The sequence below is a fragment of the Leptinotarsa decemlineata genome, unplaced genomic scaffold (genome assembly GCF_025532065.1).
Source record: "Leptinotarsa decemlineata unplaced genomic scaffold, Ldec_3_MD MMD2_tig00000010_RagTag_RagTag, whole genome shotgun sequence".
Lineage (NCBI taxonomy): Eukaryota > Metazoa > Arthropoda > Insecta > Coleoptera > Chrysomelidae > Leptinotarsa > Leptinotarsa decemlineata.
The window spans coordinates 9,421,851-9,439,266 of NW_027412538.1; the positions used below are offsets into that span (position 1 = coordinate 9,421,851).

A 17,416-nucleotide genomic window follows, 5' to 3' on the forward strand; every position below is an offset into this window, starting at 1 on the left:
TTAAACAGCATAAAGACACGAAAAAATAACACAGTCTATTTTCTAAATCTTGATGTGCTAAACTGGAGATCGTAATGATCGTTTATGATTCATAAACTGACAAAGTCAGTTTATGAATCATATGAATTATTCTCTTCCATAAGGTTGGCGAAGAAGTTAATTTCGAAATAATTTCAATATCATCAAAACGTTTTGACCAAAGTATAATACTCTTGTGAACATATTATATTTCATAAAATCTTTTATGCCAAAACAGTTCAACTATAGAATAGTAAGAACTGATTTTGTCAACTCACTTGTATATATTCCTTTGAAATAAGAAGCATTTCGTGAATGTTTCCAGAAAGCTAATCAGCAAATTATTATGATGACTTCTGTCATCATAAGTCAGAAATTATTTGTGGGGTTAGCCAACGAAGTGAATTCTAATAAGAAGGTATTTTATATTTTTACGAAGAGTTTTGTATTGGAGTTTCTGAAGTGAATCCCAAAGTGAGTAAACATTTTCCAATTTTACCAAATGAAATTCCGAATATGCAAATTCTCTCAGTAACATAAACTACGATAACAATTATGTAGCAAAATTTCAATTATGACTGTGAATGTATAACAGTCTTATTTTTATTTCGGCAAATAATATCTGCTACCGCAGTGAAGACGAAACGTCAGTCATAAAACCTGGAGACCATGGACAAAAAACTCGGACATTAACTTTGACACAGTTATTTACCTATGCGCATATAACTTTGGACAGGACGAGATATCAAGGTCGGACAAAATTAACATGAAAAGACATCATTTTAAGAACTTTTTGACAAGAATGACAATAATATTGCATCATTCGTCGCCGCGAAGGTGCTACCAACTTTTTTTTATAATGAAAAGGCTTTGTGATAACTTGTTTGATAGCTATTTCAACTCTCTATCTAGAACTTTTTATTGGAATAGACTTGTATGAGTGGTATATAGATTTTTCTTTCAATAATATCTATATATTTTCCAGATTCTTTAAACGAATGTAAAACTGCTAATTATTGAAAAAGAGTTTATACGATTTCCTGCAATAAAAAAGTTTGGATGGAAAATTGAAGTAGCTATCAAAAGAGGCATCACAAAACCTCCCTTTCCATTTGAAAACGAAAATTGGTGGCATCCTCTCGGCGACGAGATAATTATCAGAATATTATTTTATAATTTTTACTATTATTCAAGATTTTATACAGCGTGACTCACGGTCGATGGTAGGTTAGACGTTTCTAGAAAACGCAAAGCATGATTTTTCTGAAAATTTCACCTCTCACATTTCCTTACCTGTTCTATCGATCTAAAATATTTTCAGCATTGCGGCGTTGCCACTTCCATCAAAAAGTCCTAGCAATTATATTTTTCTCAATGGAACACCCCGTATAATAATACATTTTTGGAATCGCTCTAGTATTTTGATACTTTTTTGTTGATAATGTCCTATACCTATCTCTATCTGTTTTCGAGTTAAAAATAAATTGTGCTAAATATGGTCCAAAACATAGCCTTAATTGAAATCAAGTACATCGGTACTCTCAATTCATGAAAAGTTGATATTTTGATGATAGTTTGGACAAACTCGAAATATTCAAATAACACCAAGAAATCGACTCCATATCATACAGGGCGTGCTAAAATTACTATTATTTCCATTGTGCATAAAAGTAGTCAAAAGTTCATTCTTTCAAATGAAACCCCCTGTATATTACTCGGTAAATTGAAAGATGGTGAAAAATGCTTCAAGATGATATATCATATCCCTATACCTAAATCGTCAAGTTTTCTCAATAAAGTCGCTTCTTCTAGAAACATTATTTTTTTTAGAATTTGGATTTAGGTAGCAGTGGAATTATCAAGCTTATAGCAGTTCTGTTACTTTTATAAGTAATTTACAGAGAGTTATCGACGGTGTTTCGAATCATCTTCCAAAATGAATACAAATATCGATTATTCAAACGAAGTTCTTATGAAATTATTTATTATACACATGAACAAAGTGATCAAATCGTTGTCAGAACGTGTAAAAAATTCAACCAAATGTATCCTGAATTAACACCAATGAACGAGAGGAAGTTTGTAAGGTTACAAAATAATTTCCTTAACTATGGCTCAAAGTTTCCAGGGAACAACTGTACCAAAAATCAGTCATTTCTAGGTAAAAAGTAAGATTTTGTGGGCTAAAACATGTGAAAGTACAGACAATAACAGAAAAGGATGATTCAACATAACCAAATTGTAAACAAAATATCACATTTTCACAATAAATGCTGAAAATGTTGTCCATTACATTCTAAACACTTTGAAATGTTTTTTGTACGCGACTTGTGGTTGCTTTTTCAATTTCCTGGGGATCCAGATCTTCAATACTCCGCACTATTCGCCTTCGCAATTCTTCTTTGGTAGGCACTGGAGTATTGTATACCCTTTCTTTTGAAACACCTCATAAAAAAAAGGCAAGTGGCATGAGATCGGGTGATCTCGGTGGCCAATCCCACGACCCTAAACGCCTAAACCAACGATCGTCGTAGAGTTCGTCAAGTTTCCTGGAAACTTCCTGGGTGGAATGAGCTGGCGCTCCGTCCAGTTGATACCACGAATTCCTATATTGCTCGAAAGGCAAATTTTCAAGAAAATCGGTTAGAGTCGTCCTTAATATTTGGAGATATCTCTCTGCATTCAGTGTGTCTTCATAAATAAAAAAGCTAATTTTATTGTTCTTCAGAATATAGAAAACATTCTTGAAAACCCATTTCTTTTGTAACATGAGGATTATGTAAGATACATTTGTTAAAAGTCATTTTATTTTGCTCGTGAGTTTGATCCACTTGCTGACGCTCGTTTTGCAATAATCCCCACTCACAAAATAAAATGCCACTCTCAACACTTTTAGGTAAAACGTGAATAACAATTTTTCCACAAAAACGGCTTTATTGAGAAAACTTGACGATTCAAGTATAGGGACATGTATATCATCTTGAAACATTTTTCACCGTCTTTCAATTTATCGAGTAATATACAGGAAGTTTCGTTTGAAAAAATGAACTTTCGACTACTTTTATGCACAATGCAAATAATAGTAATTTTAACACGCCCTGCATTATATGGAGTCGATTTCTTGGTGTTATTTGAATATTTCGAGTTTGTCCAAACTATCATCAAAATATCAACTTTTCATGAATTGAGAGTACTGATGTACTTAATTTCAATTAAGGCTATGTTTTGGACCATATTTAGCACAATTTATTTTTAACTCGAAAACAGATAGAGATAGGTATAGGACATTATCAACAAAAAAGTATTAAAATACTAGAGCGATTCCAAAAATGTATTAATATACGGGGTGTTCCATTGAAAAAAATATAATTGCTATGACTTTTTGATAGAAGTGGCAACGCCGCAATGCTGAAAATATTTTAGATCGATAGAACAGGTAAGGAAATGTGAGAGATGAAATTTTCAGAAAAATCATGCTTTGCGTTTTCCAGAAACGTCTAACCTACCATCGACCGTGAGTCACGCTGTATAAAATCTTGAATAATAGTAAAAATTATAAAATAATATTCTGATAATTATCACCGGTCATATACCTAAGAGTATAAAATACATAATATTCAAAATACATTGTGATTATCACCACTTGTCGGTAGGTTAGAGAGTTGTAGTTTAATTGCCAATAATGATTTCATGATGTAAATACGCGGCACAGTGAGGATATTGTTTTCAATAAAGTAGGGTTTGCAAGAATATGTACGTTTGATTCCGAAAATCAGGCATAGTATTCTCTTTTGTGATATCAGCAATCCTTGAGATGATACTGCATTACCCCAGACAACTATATTATAGGATAATATGGGGATATATGAGGGCATAGTAAATATTGATAAGTTGAAGCTCATTGAAGATGTTTTTCATCTGAAGAATGGCATAATACCCACTATTTACTAGTTCGGACTTCCATTGTCTACTATATAAAATGATTTGAAATCCCTGAAACAAGTAAAAAAGAATAATTAAAAAAAGAATAGTTGAAAATAACAATTATATTAAGCAACAATAAACCTGAAATGAAATGATAGTGAAATAACCTACAAGTAAAAATATAATAATTGAATAAATAAAAATTAAAGGAATGAAAAAAGAAAATAATAAAAAATAAAAAAGTGTAGAGATTCCAAGTCACGTTAGTTCACGACGTTTCGATTGTTGGTATCTACAATCGTCTTCGGGTGATGACTGGACTGATTCCTCCGAGAGATGACTATTTTATAGGTCGTTGAAATACTTTCACTTTCTCTACTTTCCATTTTCCGCTTCACTGATTCCGTGAGAGATGACCGTTTTGGCGGGAGTTGGTCATTTTTCGTTTGATGATGGGTTTCCATATGTTTCGTATATCTACGCTGGCCTGGCTGAATACGTTGTTGGACAACATGTATGCGGCTTCCTTAAATTTTCTCCTGAACCAATGTTCCTCTCTGTGCAAGATCTCAGCTTGGGACCACTCGATGTTGTGTTGATGGGTCCAAACATGGTCTGCTATCCCTGATTTGCTGGTTTCTCCTCGCTGTGTGTGCTTCTTGTGCTCGGCAATTTTATATAGTAGACAATGGAAGTCCGAACTAGTGAAATTCATCACGAAACATTGTCAATCACCTTCAAACACCCACTATTTACTTTATTGCTGATATGATCGATAGAATTTCTGAAGGATAGATTGTAGTCTAAGAACGTGCCTAAAAACTTCGTAAATTCTGATGTAATCAATGTAATCGAGTATTATTCAGGCTTTGTTTTTTGGCAAAAAAAAACTGTTAAAGCCAATGCTTGGCTTGATAAACATTATTCAGACTTTGCACCAGGAAAATCAACCGCTTAGAAGTGGTTTGCCGAGTTTAAACGAGGTAAAATGAGCACCGAGAACGATGCACGAAGTGGATGCCCTAAAGAGGGTGTTTCCGACGAAAACATCCAAAGAGTCAAAAAAATAATTTTGGATGACTGCAAAATGAAGTTGATCGAGATAGCTGAGGCTTTGAAGCTATCCAAGGAAAGTGTTGGACATATCATGCTTGAGTATTTGGGTATACGAAAGCTCTGTTCAAAGTGGGTGCCGCGCGAGTTCACAATCGACCAAAAACAACAACGAATTGATAATTCTGAGCAGTGTGTGAAGCTGTTCCACCATAAAAAACCAAAATTTATCCATCGATATGTGATATTGGATGAAACGTGGATCCACCATTTCATTTCAGAATCAAAACGATCGTCATCTGAGTGGACTGCACGTGGTGAAACGATTCCAAAGTGTGCAGAGAGGCAACAGTCGACTGGCAAAGTATTTTGAGATACTTAAGTTTGTTAATGCTCGCAACAGCTGTAAACTTGGGATAAACGAAAGCAAAAAACGCCACAATTAGAGAATTAGGGATAAACAGCTTGCCAATCCCAACGGGCCTAGATTCCTCTGATCAGTAGCTAAAGCTGTTGATCAAAACTTTACAAAATCTACAAATCCACCACTAACACAATTGGTTGGTTTAATTGCAACAACAGCCATAGAAAAAGCAAATCTGCTAGCAGAATAATTTGCGCCCCACTCCACAGTCGATTTTCTGGGAAAGGCACCACCCACTATTCCCACACTTGAATTCACAATGCCGGAAATTCCACTTTCTGCTTCGATCAGTTTGTTGGGGGTTGAAATGGACACCAATATATCTGTGCGCAATCATGGCGCTGGAATTACATAGGCTGCTTCTCAAAAGCTTGGAACACTGTCCCGAACCAGAAAACTGTACACACCTCAGCAACTTTTGATGCTTTATAAAGCTCAGATCAGACCTTCTTTGAAGTATTGTTCTCGTGTACGGAGATTTGTCTCTTTTCTACAGATACTTTCATGAGAAGTGTTCAAGTGACTTGGCACATTTGATTCCACCAAGAGCGGTACATATAAAAAATACGTGACGGACTGTGGCTGCTCATCGTTTTGAGGTTCAACTCAGTACACCTTGAACTTCACTGTTCAAGAACACTTTCATTTGAAAAACTGCATTTATGTGGAATACATTTTCTGAGAACGTTTTTCCAAATATGTGAATCGCTACTTTCTTTCTTAGAACGCCTTAAGGATTTTCCTGTAGCGCTTGTGTCTGGTCTTAAAAAAATACGCAGTATATTGAGATACGACTATCTTGAAAAGAGAAAAACAATCAGAAGCAATTATTACATAGGGTTAATGATGGCAAAATGGGACGAATTGGATTTCGAAATGCTTCTGCATCCACCGTATTCTCCAGATCTAGTCTCCAGCGAATTTTTTTAATTCTCAGACCTCAAAAGAATGCTCGCTGGAGAGAAGTTTTCCGCTAATGAAGAGGTAATCGTGGAAACTGAGCCCTATTTTGAGGCTAAAGACAAATTATACTATAAAAATGGTATCGAAAAATTGTATGACCGCCAAAAGAGTTGTATCAAACTCAAAGGCAACTATATTGAATAATGAAATCAAATTTTATGCAATGACATAATACACTGTCGTTCGACATAACGTATAAGCAGTCGTTTCATCGTATTATTGGACTTGTATCGAAGTTGTTAGTTTATCAAGTTGTAAACTTGTTTTGACTAAAGTAAGGTGTTATTATTGAACGTGGCAAAGATAACAAAATTCAACGATACTGCACTTTAGGATATCTTGATTTACAAAACACCGTAGTGAATATTCTAGATTATTTCAAAACTCGTTCGAAAAAACGTTGTATGCATTAAAGGAAAAGCTTGCCAGTTTTTCCAATATCCCAAGTTTTTTGCGTGATAGGTGAAACTCATGGGCGTCCCTTTCTGTATTTTCCAATCGATAAAGGTAAGGCTTACGTATAGGTTGGCCTTCTATTCGAACTGAATGCATGGCACACCTCAATAATGATAATTGAAGACCGAAAGGGAATGATACAAGTGGGAATTGCTCTAATTATCCGGAGGATATTATTAGAAAGGTCCTTGGAAGGATTTCATGATAAAGGCATTTACCAACCGTCGATAATCAACTCATGGAGTATATAGCAGTAAGATAGATGTTATCGATGATGATTGATATTTCTACAGGCAGCATCGAAATGTTTCCTTCAGAAAAATTTTCACAGTTACGGTCACACTCCATTGTACTGGGATCGTACCGTGTTAGGAATCACATGTTAAAAGGTAAGACCTCGTCAGTCCTTAACTCGCACGAATTTCGACTTTTGAGAGTTTTCTTCGTAGGGAGGCGACTGCTGGTTGACGGAAAACAGATTTAAATTGATTTTTTTTAGGGATTGTTGCCTGCGTCCGTTTGCATAAGTATTTTTCTACGTTTTATCGCCATGAACCGTTGGACTTTTTTCTGCCCCTAAGATTATATTCATTCCTATCTTCGCAAATATGAAGTATTTGTTTCATAATATGAAATGCCTGTATTTCCACACGAATTTATTCGAAATACCCTTTTTACCTGACAAAAGAATACATGTCGAAGTTTTTGATACCATTGTCTGGTTCTTTAGGTAATAATGATGATCAAATTTTTATCAGAGCTAAACTATGGACTGGTAAAAACCCATAAAGGCCAAGAAGTAACATTTACATTTGTAAATAGCCTTAGATACTGTTCCCAGGTTATGTCATCAAGTTTGTCTCTCTTATTTAAAACCAACCATCAAGAATGCGTATATGCTAACAAACTCTGTAAAATTCTAAAATTATTTGAATGGAACTTGATAAATTTCTTACTTATTTGCTTCATAATTGAGTTGACAGTTGTAAAACGACTTCTGAACAACACAAAAGTTGAAACATTTCAAAACTACATTACTACTTACTACTTTAAACTGTAATATCTTAGTGAAAATTCCACACCTATGATTATGAATATGAACCAATCAGAATACGTTATTTTGACAAATCACCATGGCAATGGAGGTATTTTAGTGGAATTTTTTTCTCGTGGGATACCCAACAGCGAATTATACAGTGTCATTCCTTCCCATCCCTTCTTTATTAAGGGTTTTTCGACAAAAAGTTATTCGTGATAAAAGTTTGTGCATCCCCTAAAACTGAATATGCACCAACAAAATACATTAAAACACACGTTATATACGAGGAGCCTCCAAATATTTGATTTTGAGACAAGAGTAAAGTACTATTGGGGACTACGAAAAAAAAATTTGCTAAAATGATGAATAGACAGAATCCTGTATACGACGTTTTGTTTTAAAAGCTTGCAATATTACAAATTACACAACTATGGTGTTAACCACGGTCAATTTTTTTGAAGCGTAAAATAATTTTCAAGGTTTTGGTGCAAAGTATTTTTATTTTTTGTTAACACCAAAAATTACTCATAATTATACAGTACTGTAACAAGAACTTGATATTCAATAATATCAAATCACAAAACATCAAAATAAAATGGATATTTTGGAACAAACTGGAGATTATTTTGGAGAATTATTTTGGACAAGAATATTTCCAGAAAATCAACGAATGTTTTCAATCAAGTGTCTATGTCAAATAAAATATATATAATATTTAAACACTAATTTATTCACCTTTTTCCCATTCAGAACTTTCAATTTTGCGTAGTTTAGATGCAAATATTCGTGGACAATTCGGAAGAAATTTTCTTTCTTCACAATCCTCTATTAATACGAGTAAATACGATGATTGATCATTACATCATACAATGTTACACATATTTTGCATATAGTATGATTTTCGAATCGATTAATTTTTTGAACAAAGAATTTTGTTGGTTTTATTGGCTGTGCAATATTCTTTATTGCAACAAAACACGAGTTTTTTTGATGTTTTGAACTGTCAAATTACAATGATCACAGCCTCCTATGATTGATGCTTACTGATGCTGGTTATGAATTTCATACCAAGTAACTACCACTTGTAGTTAATCAAAACTTATGTAAAATTGAAGAATATACTATTTTCTGGGAAAGAAAGTTTTTGGCTTTCTACTACTCCATCTGATACAAAAAAGGGATGAGAGAATCTTCCAAAGAGAGGAAGGAAGTAATCAATTTGAAAATAAGTAACTTCATACATGGATGTATAATTCAATGTTTATATGAAAGTAGCTGTTTCAGGAGAACTTTCTTTCAGTTTGTGTCTGAAATTTACTTCTTTGCATGATCTACACATCCATGTATAAAGTTACTTATTTTCAAATTGATTACTTCCTTCCTTTCTTTGGAAGATTCTCTCATCCCTTTTTTTTTGTATCAGATGGAGTAGTAGAAAGCCAAAAACTTTCTTTCCCAAAAAGTAATCACTCCTAAAAATATAACCCTTTCAATTCAGATACTATTTTTATCTTGAAATGGTATTCCCATGCAACTACAATGAGTAGAAATTACCAATTTGAATGCCTAAGTAATCGCTGGAAAAATAAATTTTGAAAATATTTGATATTCCACCACAATTTTCTTACCGAATACCACGTGAGGTCAAATTAAAATCCGGAATTTTTTTTCTCACTCATGAATCTTTTTAGAAAATTTAAAAATAATCATGAGCTGAAAAAAATTTCCGAAAATAATTTGAACTCTTGTGGTATTACTAGTGAAAACATATTCTTTTTATTTGAAATGAGCGCCATTTGAATCAGTACACTTTTGCCAACGTAACACAAGTCGATTAATTCCGTCAGCATAAACATTGAATGCCCGGGATTCGACGAAGTCGTCAAAGGACGTTTACGCCTGGTCCTGATTGGCGACAGTTCTACCAGTGAGAACGTCATCAAAGTGCTTGAAAAGATGGTGTTTGGTTGGCGAGAGGTCTGGGAGTATGGAGGATGTGGCAGAACTTCGACGATCAATTCGTTTGGTGGTGGCTCATCGGTGTCCAACCACTGTCCTGAACGCTTCCTGTTGTTGTGGAGGATCTACTTTTCATTATACGTGATGAACCGTTTCAAAAAAGGATAGTTTTGGTTGTGCAAAAGCAAGTTTAATATTGGGTGAATTCCTAGCCGATTTATCTAGACGATATCGAGGCTCAAGTAAAATGTCTTTTGTTCTTGTATTGTAAGTATGGAAATCCGAACTGGTTGTGAATATGTCTTTATGTTTATGAATGTGAAGAAGAGTATGATAGATATATAATGAAGGCACTGTCATGATACCATACCTGACAAATAGCGGACGGCAATGATCTCTGTATTCGGCATTAGCCATAACTCTCGGCGCTCTTTTCTGTATAATAAACACTTTACTGGCGTGCGTTGAATTTCCCCACAACATGACACCATAATTCAGATGTGATTGAATGAGGGCGTGAAAAGTACTGAGTAGAGTTTCTCGATTTGTAAATGTTTTTAGTTTGCGGAGAACAAAGATATAGGTGGAGATTTTCTTACACAGAATGTCAATATGTGGACCCCAGGCTAGATTGTCATCCAGTGTTATTTCCAGAAGGTTAACGGTATCACCTTTACTCGACGTATGATTGCTGAAGAAGTTTGATTTCTGTGTTTCATCTATATTCAGAGTCAGCAGGTTATCAGAATACCAGTGTTCAGCTGAGTCTAATACCTCATCCTCTATATTTGTGAGATTGTGTAGAACACGGTCGGTGTTAAGTATGGTAGTGTCATCAGCATACATAACTAATTTATAAGGAAAAAATTGATAGAAAAGATCATTTATATAGATGATAAAAAGAAGGGGCCCTAAAACCGACCCTTGCGGAACGCCTTGATTAATTTTTTCCACTAGGAAACGTCTCGTGCCATTTGAGACACATATATATCTGTCCGTTAGGTAAGATTTCAATAGTTTCAGTGGTAGTCCTCTTATACCATAGTGCTACAGCTTTTTTTATCAGTAGATCATGGGAAACGCAGTCAAAGGCCTTGCTGAGATCTACTAAGGTGATTGAAGTATAAGTACCTTCTTCAAAACTCTGGACTACATTTTTTACCACAGTGTAAACTGCATCAAGTGTGCTCCGATTTTTTCTGAACCCGAACTGGAATTTGTGTATAAGGGAGTATTTTTCAAAGAAAACTATCAAGCGATTGTTAATCAAGATTTAAAAAACTTTCCCAATAATCGGAATTAATGATATTGGTCGATAATTGCCCTGGATCAAGGGGTCTCCTTTTTTTAAAATGGCAATTACCCTGGCGATTTTTAATGATTCCGGAAATACTCCAGTACTGAAACACAAATTTATGAGGGATGTGAGTGAAACCACAATAACCTCAGCAATTTCTTTCAAAACACGAGAATTCAAATCATAGATATCGACACTTGATGAATTTTTAACTGAACGAATAGCCTCAATTACTTCAGATACGGAAACGGGTTCTAAAAAGAAGGTCGCCTCTGGGGATGGTACAGACCTCAAGAAGCAAGGATGAATCCTGTCACAGGGAGAAATTTGTTGTTACCACTTCGAGGATCATATTCGAGGTTAAAATCTCCGGAACGAAATATCTGACCAACCCAGTAACTGAATACATTACTTCAACATTCAAAAATACTCTTTATTATTAAGGTTTCTCACTTCATTGAACATAATATCATACAGTTAAGCTTTATTTCGAAGTGAAATTTATTTTCCTTTTTTCGTAATTTGCTGAAAAATTCAGAATGTATTTCGACAACGTACATTTGTTATAAACTCTTATCTCCAAATATCTGATGGATGTAAGCATGCTCGCTATTATTACAGATAGAAATCGATCACGACGACTTCTTTCAAGAATTGTCCTACTTTTATAGATTACGAAGAACATTTAGACAACTTCGTAATACACAAAATTAAGAATAGTTAGTTTGAGTAGAAAATACAAATTATTTACGTTGTTTAACATTTTTCAGCATTAGCACCTTCGCCAATTTTTTACATTTTTCAACTTATTTTCTAATCCAAAGCCGTAGCCAGCGGGGTTACAGATGTCAGAACTCCCAACCTTGAACCGTCGATGGAAAAATAATGAAAATCGCTCGGAATATGATAATAATAATAATAAATGGAGGCAGTACATTCAAGTATTCAAAAATTTCACAAATTGAGTGGGCATACTGACTGTAAATCAAATTATCTAAAAGAACAATTCGTTCAGGACCTTCACGCCCTTCGTGGTATTGGCCAGGGGAGTAGTTGTTTTCTGATAAGTGTCAGTCCATTGACCTCTACAGTGTAGGTAATTCGAGCTTAGCCTGAACGACATGTTCCTTTAGATAATTTGTATTCAAAAATCATGACGGATATCAGTACGACAAATCAAAAATGATGGAAAGTCAAACCTGAAACGACCAGTCTCATAAGCTCTCATCGCTCACAGTAAATAGTTAATATAAACCCTGTAATTAGTCAGTAAATTTATAAATAAATTTTGCCTGTAATTCAAATGAATGATTGGCATTTTTGTTATACTTAGCTTTTTCAAAATGGCTCCTTTTGTGCTCAAATCCTAAAAATTATTAGCGGAAAATCCTTCTATAAAAAATATGTACAATAATTACTTTCCGAATCATATGCGATTTTAAGAGAGCTAAGTATATAAAAAAAGTTGCATCTGCAGATGAGATTTATAAATAAAGGGTCTACCAACATTTTACGGTAGCCATTATCGGCCTACCGAGAGGAATGTTCGCAATGTGGTGGATAAACTTGAGTCCATTGGTTCAGCTAATGATAGACCAACACCCGTACCTCGACGATGTGCAAGATCTGCCGAAAACAACGCCGCTGTCTGTGAGAGTATGTAGGAGAATCCGAGGCAGTCAATTTCGCGTCGTTTATAAGAACTTGGGCCTTTCGCAGACCACAACTTGGCGAATTTTGCATTGTGACTTGGGCCTACACCCGTACAAAATTCAACTGACCCAGAAACTAAAGGTAAACGATCATAAACAACGACGTGTGTTCGTTAAATGAGCTCTGGAGCAGTTGGCAACTGGCCAATGTATCATGAAAAAGTCACTGTTTGGTGAGGATTTTGGGCTGGCGGCGTCATCGGTCCATATTTCTTTGAGAACGACGTTTTCCAGGCAATCACTATCAAAGGAAAGCCCTCTAGATTGATGATTACTAACATCTTCTGGCCTAAATTGGATGATCTGGATACCAACGACATTTGGTTTCAACAGGAAGGCGTTACGTGCCACATTGGATATTCAGCACGAGCGATTTGAGGGTATAGTCATCTCACGTGGAGGTGATGTGAATTGGCCACCGAGAACGTAAGACTTGACCCCGTTAGACTTTTTCTTGTAGGGTTTTTTTAAGTCGCAGGTGTATGCGAATAAGCTACAAACCACAGCGGTTCTCAAACCCAGCATAACTCATGTCAAATTAAGCCTGATTTGTGCGCCAGAGTCATGGAAAAGCGGACGTTTCGGATGCGTTCTATTAGCCAGAGAAGCCGTGGCGGACATTCGAACGATGTTACATTCCACATATAAAGACACGAATAGATCTTTCAAACGAATAAAAAAATTCGATGATATCTCACACACACACACTTTCTTTCATTTGAATTTAAAGATAGGAAACGCTTAATAGAAGCGTTTCATATTGTAGAAGGTTAAAACTAGAAAACATCGAAGTACATTAGCACTTTTATAAAAAAAAATGGTTTTCAAAGGCAAATTATATTTTAAAGCAATAGTTTTGCAGCTTAACTCCGTTAAAAAACAAACAGAGGTTTATACCATGTTCGTTTCTTACAGAAGTTCTGCACACACGGTTCCTTTAAAACCCCTAACAATACCATTAATTCAATAAAATTGATGAACTAAACGCGTTTCGCTAATCAAGTTTGCATCATGAAGAGATGACCAAAAGTTCAAGTTATTAATTTTTTGGTTTCGACTTCTGAGGGTTGTCGGAATGAAAACGACAGCTAGTTAAAAAGAAACCATTTTCAATCCAGTGTTTCAACATCCCTCAGTTGCAAGTTTCCGTACATTGCCCATAATTTTTACTCCGCCCCTGGCATGAAAATCACCTGTGGAAATCCGAGTCCCTTCATCGAAAATAATTTCCTTTGCCCCTAGTTTGTAGTTTGTCGTGGCACAGAAGTCGCGTGCAGCAGACCTGCCAAACGAAGCCAAGTCGCGACGGCGTGCGTACATTTTCTTATTTCCCATTTCAATCGACGTTCCGAGTGATTAATAGTATGTTCCTGCATTTGTTCAATAAAAATGTAATGTCGTACAACGCTATAACGGTATTTTCGGTATATGAGGGTGAGTAGGCTTTGTTTTCTAGTTGTTAGTCCGTTATTCCACTTGCGTGCGTTCATATGAACTTATTTTTTTATAGACAGCGTTTTGATGTTTTGTTTGTAGTTTCAATTCGAAATCAATTGGTGGGACAGACGTCTGGACGGCCCTTAGTGTTTTAGTGGTTACAGTCTAGCGTGCATGAGACCTTTTCTTCAATTTTCATACACTGGTAAAACGTAATTTTAATAGTTATACATGAAATAACTGATAATGTCCACAGTGTTTGTGAATTCATCAACTATATACATGTCACTTTGTGCCTCGCACACAACATTCATTATTACTAACAAACAAGGGGTATCATTTTCAACAGCTCCTTTATGAATTCGCAGAAGACAAACACGAAGTGATCAATATATCAATTTTATTATTTTCTTCAAATCTAAGATGACCTAAGAAACTGGTAACTGGGATGAAACACAATACTTTCAGTGGGGTAACTGTCACTTTTGAAAACTATCCATAAGGTTGTTTCAAGAGATTTCTCCGTTTTCTTCAAACTATAATATCTCAGTCAATACTAATTCACTTTAATATAAATAAGCGGTGATTTGTGAAACGTGAGGACGGACGTTGTCGAAAAGCAGGATCAGACCTCTTCTGTATTTTATCAGTTCGGACTCCCATTGTCTAATATGATATTAATTGATTTAAAATCCCTGAAAGAATCTGTGAAAAATTAAAATATAACAATTTTATTAAGCAAAAAACTGAAATTACTATGAAATAACATACAAGCAACAACAAAAAGTCAAAAAAAAATTACTGTTAACACGAGCAGAAGAATTCAGATGGAAAATCAGAGAACAGCTGGATCGAGAACCAGTTCCAACATCTAATATTAGCAATGAAGAACGAAGAGCCCTGAACGGGCTATGTAGAGACAACACCATCAAGATCTTACCTGCAGATAAGGGAAACGCTACTGTTGTGATGGATACTGATCTCTACGAACAGAAGATCGAAGAAGTGCTTCAGAAAGGAAAATACACGAAGATCGTAAGAGACCCTACTGCATCAGTTGAAAGGAAGTTGTACCAGACTTTAAAAAAACATTTACCGGATACCCTGCGAGTGCGGAGAATCATACATCGGTTAAACTGAGAGGTCATTCAAAGTTCGCATTGCCGAGCACAAGAAACACACACAGCGAGAAGAAACCACAGCAAATCCGGAATAGCAGAGCATGTTTGGACTCATCAACATAACATCAAGTGGGCTCAGGCTGAAATCATCCACAAGGAGGAACACTGGTGTAGGAGAAAATTAAAAGAAGCCGCATATATATTGTCCAACAACGCATTTAGCCTTTGGGAAGTGCCTGGGTAGCTCATCGGTGTCCAACCACTGCCCTGAACTTCTTTTGTTGTCGTAGAAGATCCACTTTTCATCACATATCCGATCCAAAAACGGATCGTATTCATGGATTCTCATCGTATTGTATCGTATTTCATCAAATATCTTAAAAAACGATCGTTTTGGTTGCGCAAAAGCCAAGAAGAACAGACCTCGAAACGTGATAATTTCCCAGTGTCCTCAAATCCTCGTCATAGATTACTATAGCTCGACCACTTAAGATATGGAGCTACAACGACAGATGACATTAAAACGGACAAAATTTTTAAATAATCTAATGTAAAAACTGTAGAACCAATTAGTAACTGTCTGGCCGAAAACACCACAAACAAGTGACTTGCAAATAATTAATAATTATTTTTGTTTTTCCAGTTGGTATTTATCCATTTAGGTAAATGATTTTGGGATTGCAAATTATTATTTTACCAGCAGCGAGATATGGTTTGAATAACAAAGCTTCGTTATCAATTTTTATCAATTATTGAAAAGTTCGTTTCGCGAATTTTTCATCGCTTTCGATTTTTTTTTAATCGCGCAGAAGTTGCTCAGGTCTTCACTTAGTTCCTCGCATGTATGGTGTGTTTCATCTCCTTGAAAATCTAGGTAGATCTGAGTGTCGTCGGCCTAAAATAATAAATGTTCTGGGTTGTAGAAGTATAATCTGTAGATTGTGAATAATAATGGACCTAAGTTAAATCTTTGGGGCACACCGCGATTCATAGTTTAACGAGAGTGACGAAATGATCTAGACTCTAGATCATCCACCATGACTTGTCTAACAATTCAGAGTATGGACAGCTTTAACGTGAACGTCAACCTCATAAACACGAATATTAAACACTAATCATTAAACCTAAATGAAGCCGATAGAAATCCTCAAGTGTTCGTTATCATCAAGAATGGCAAGATTAACAGATGACACAGTAACCACCCAGAATCCTGAAACCTTCATTGTGAAGGCATTGAAATGTTGGCGTTGTAGTGGAATCCAGCAGTTTACTTGAAGAGATATCCAAGAATTGATTGATGAATCATGCAGGAAAGGTCTATAGAAAAAAGGCATGCTGATAAAGTAACTGACAAAGATGTGACTAAAGCCAAGCCACCCAGATTAACGAGAATAGTGTACAAGTTTCAACCAACGTTCAAATATTTTTTTTAAATTCGTGAATCAAGCACTATTGCCAATCAACAATGTGAACAGAAATGGAGCGCCTGCCTGCTCCAATACAAAATTCATGAATTTGACTCCCTCCACGAGGAAAATTCGCCCCACGGGGTCGATAACCGTAGTCCTGCAAGACTGCCCACTAAAATGACCGTTGGACAGACACGCAATGCGGTTGTCTTCAAGAAAATCTAAATTATATAATCTTACTGCCTAATCGAGCACCACTTTTGCTTCGGTTCTTTATAGTGTGGGCGTTAATACTATTGACCTGATTATACAGGTGAAATTTGCGGAAGTAGTTATTGGAATTTTGAGTTTTCATGCTATTCCTGGCACCGAGAGTAGATTACAGAAATTAATCTCTGGTACGATAAAATCTCTCGCTTTGTTGCATTTTGAATACTGGATTTCTAATCGATCTGAGGGAGTGAGATTCATTATGTAGTTGTTTAAAGTGAACTTGCTGTCTATATATTATCATCCATTTATTTTTATTGCAATGGTTTTCACATTTTTTCATCGAATGATATTGATAGTTTCGATGGATGTTAGAAAACAGTTCTGTTTTCTT

At 35.5% G+C, this 17,416-nt stretch overlaps 1 protein-coding gene across 3 annotated transcripts in view; it reads left to right on the plus strand.

Annotated features, from left to right (window-relative positions):
• Window positions 1-334: 334 nt before the first annotated feature.
• Window positions 335-17,416, plus strand: part of LOC111511594 (cyclin-dependent kinase-like 2) — a 29,844-nt gene continuing 12,762 nt past the window's right edge. For 2 of the 3 annotated variants that reach the window (XM_074171399.1, XM_074171401.1), the window contains exon 1: window positions 335-492. The gene's annotated coding sequence lies outside the window, so the exon portion shown is untranslated. Of the gene's footprint in view, window positions 493-14,096; window positions 14,280-17,416 lie in introns of those variants that run through there. The other variant, XM_074171400.1, reaches the window with a different exon arrangement.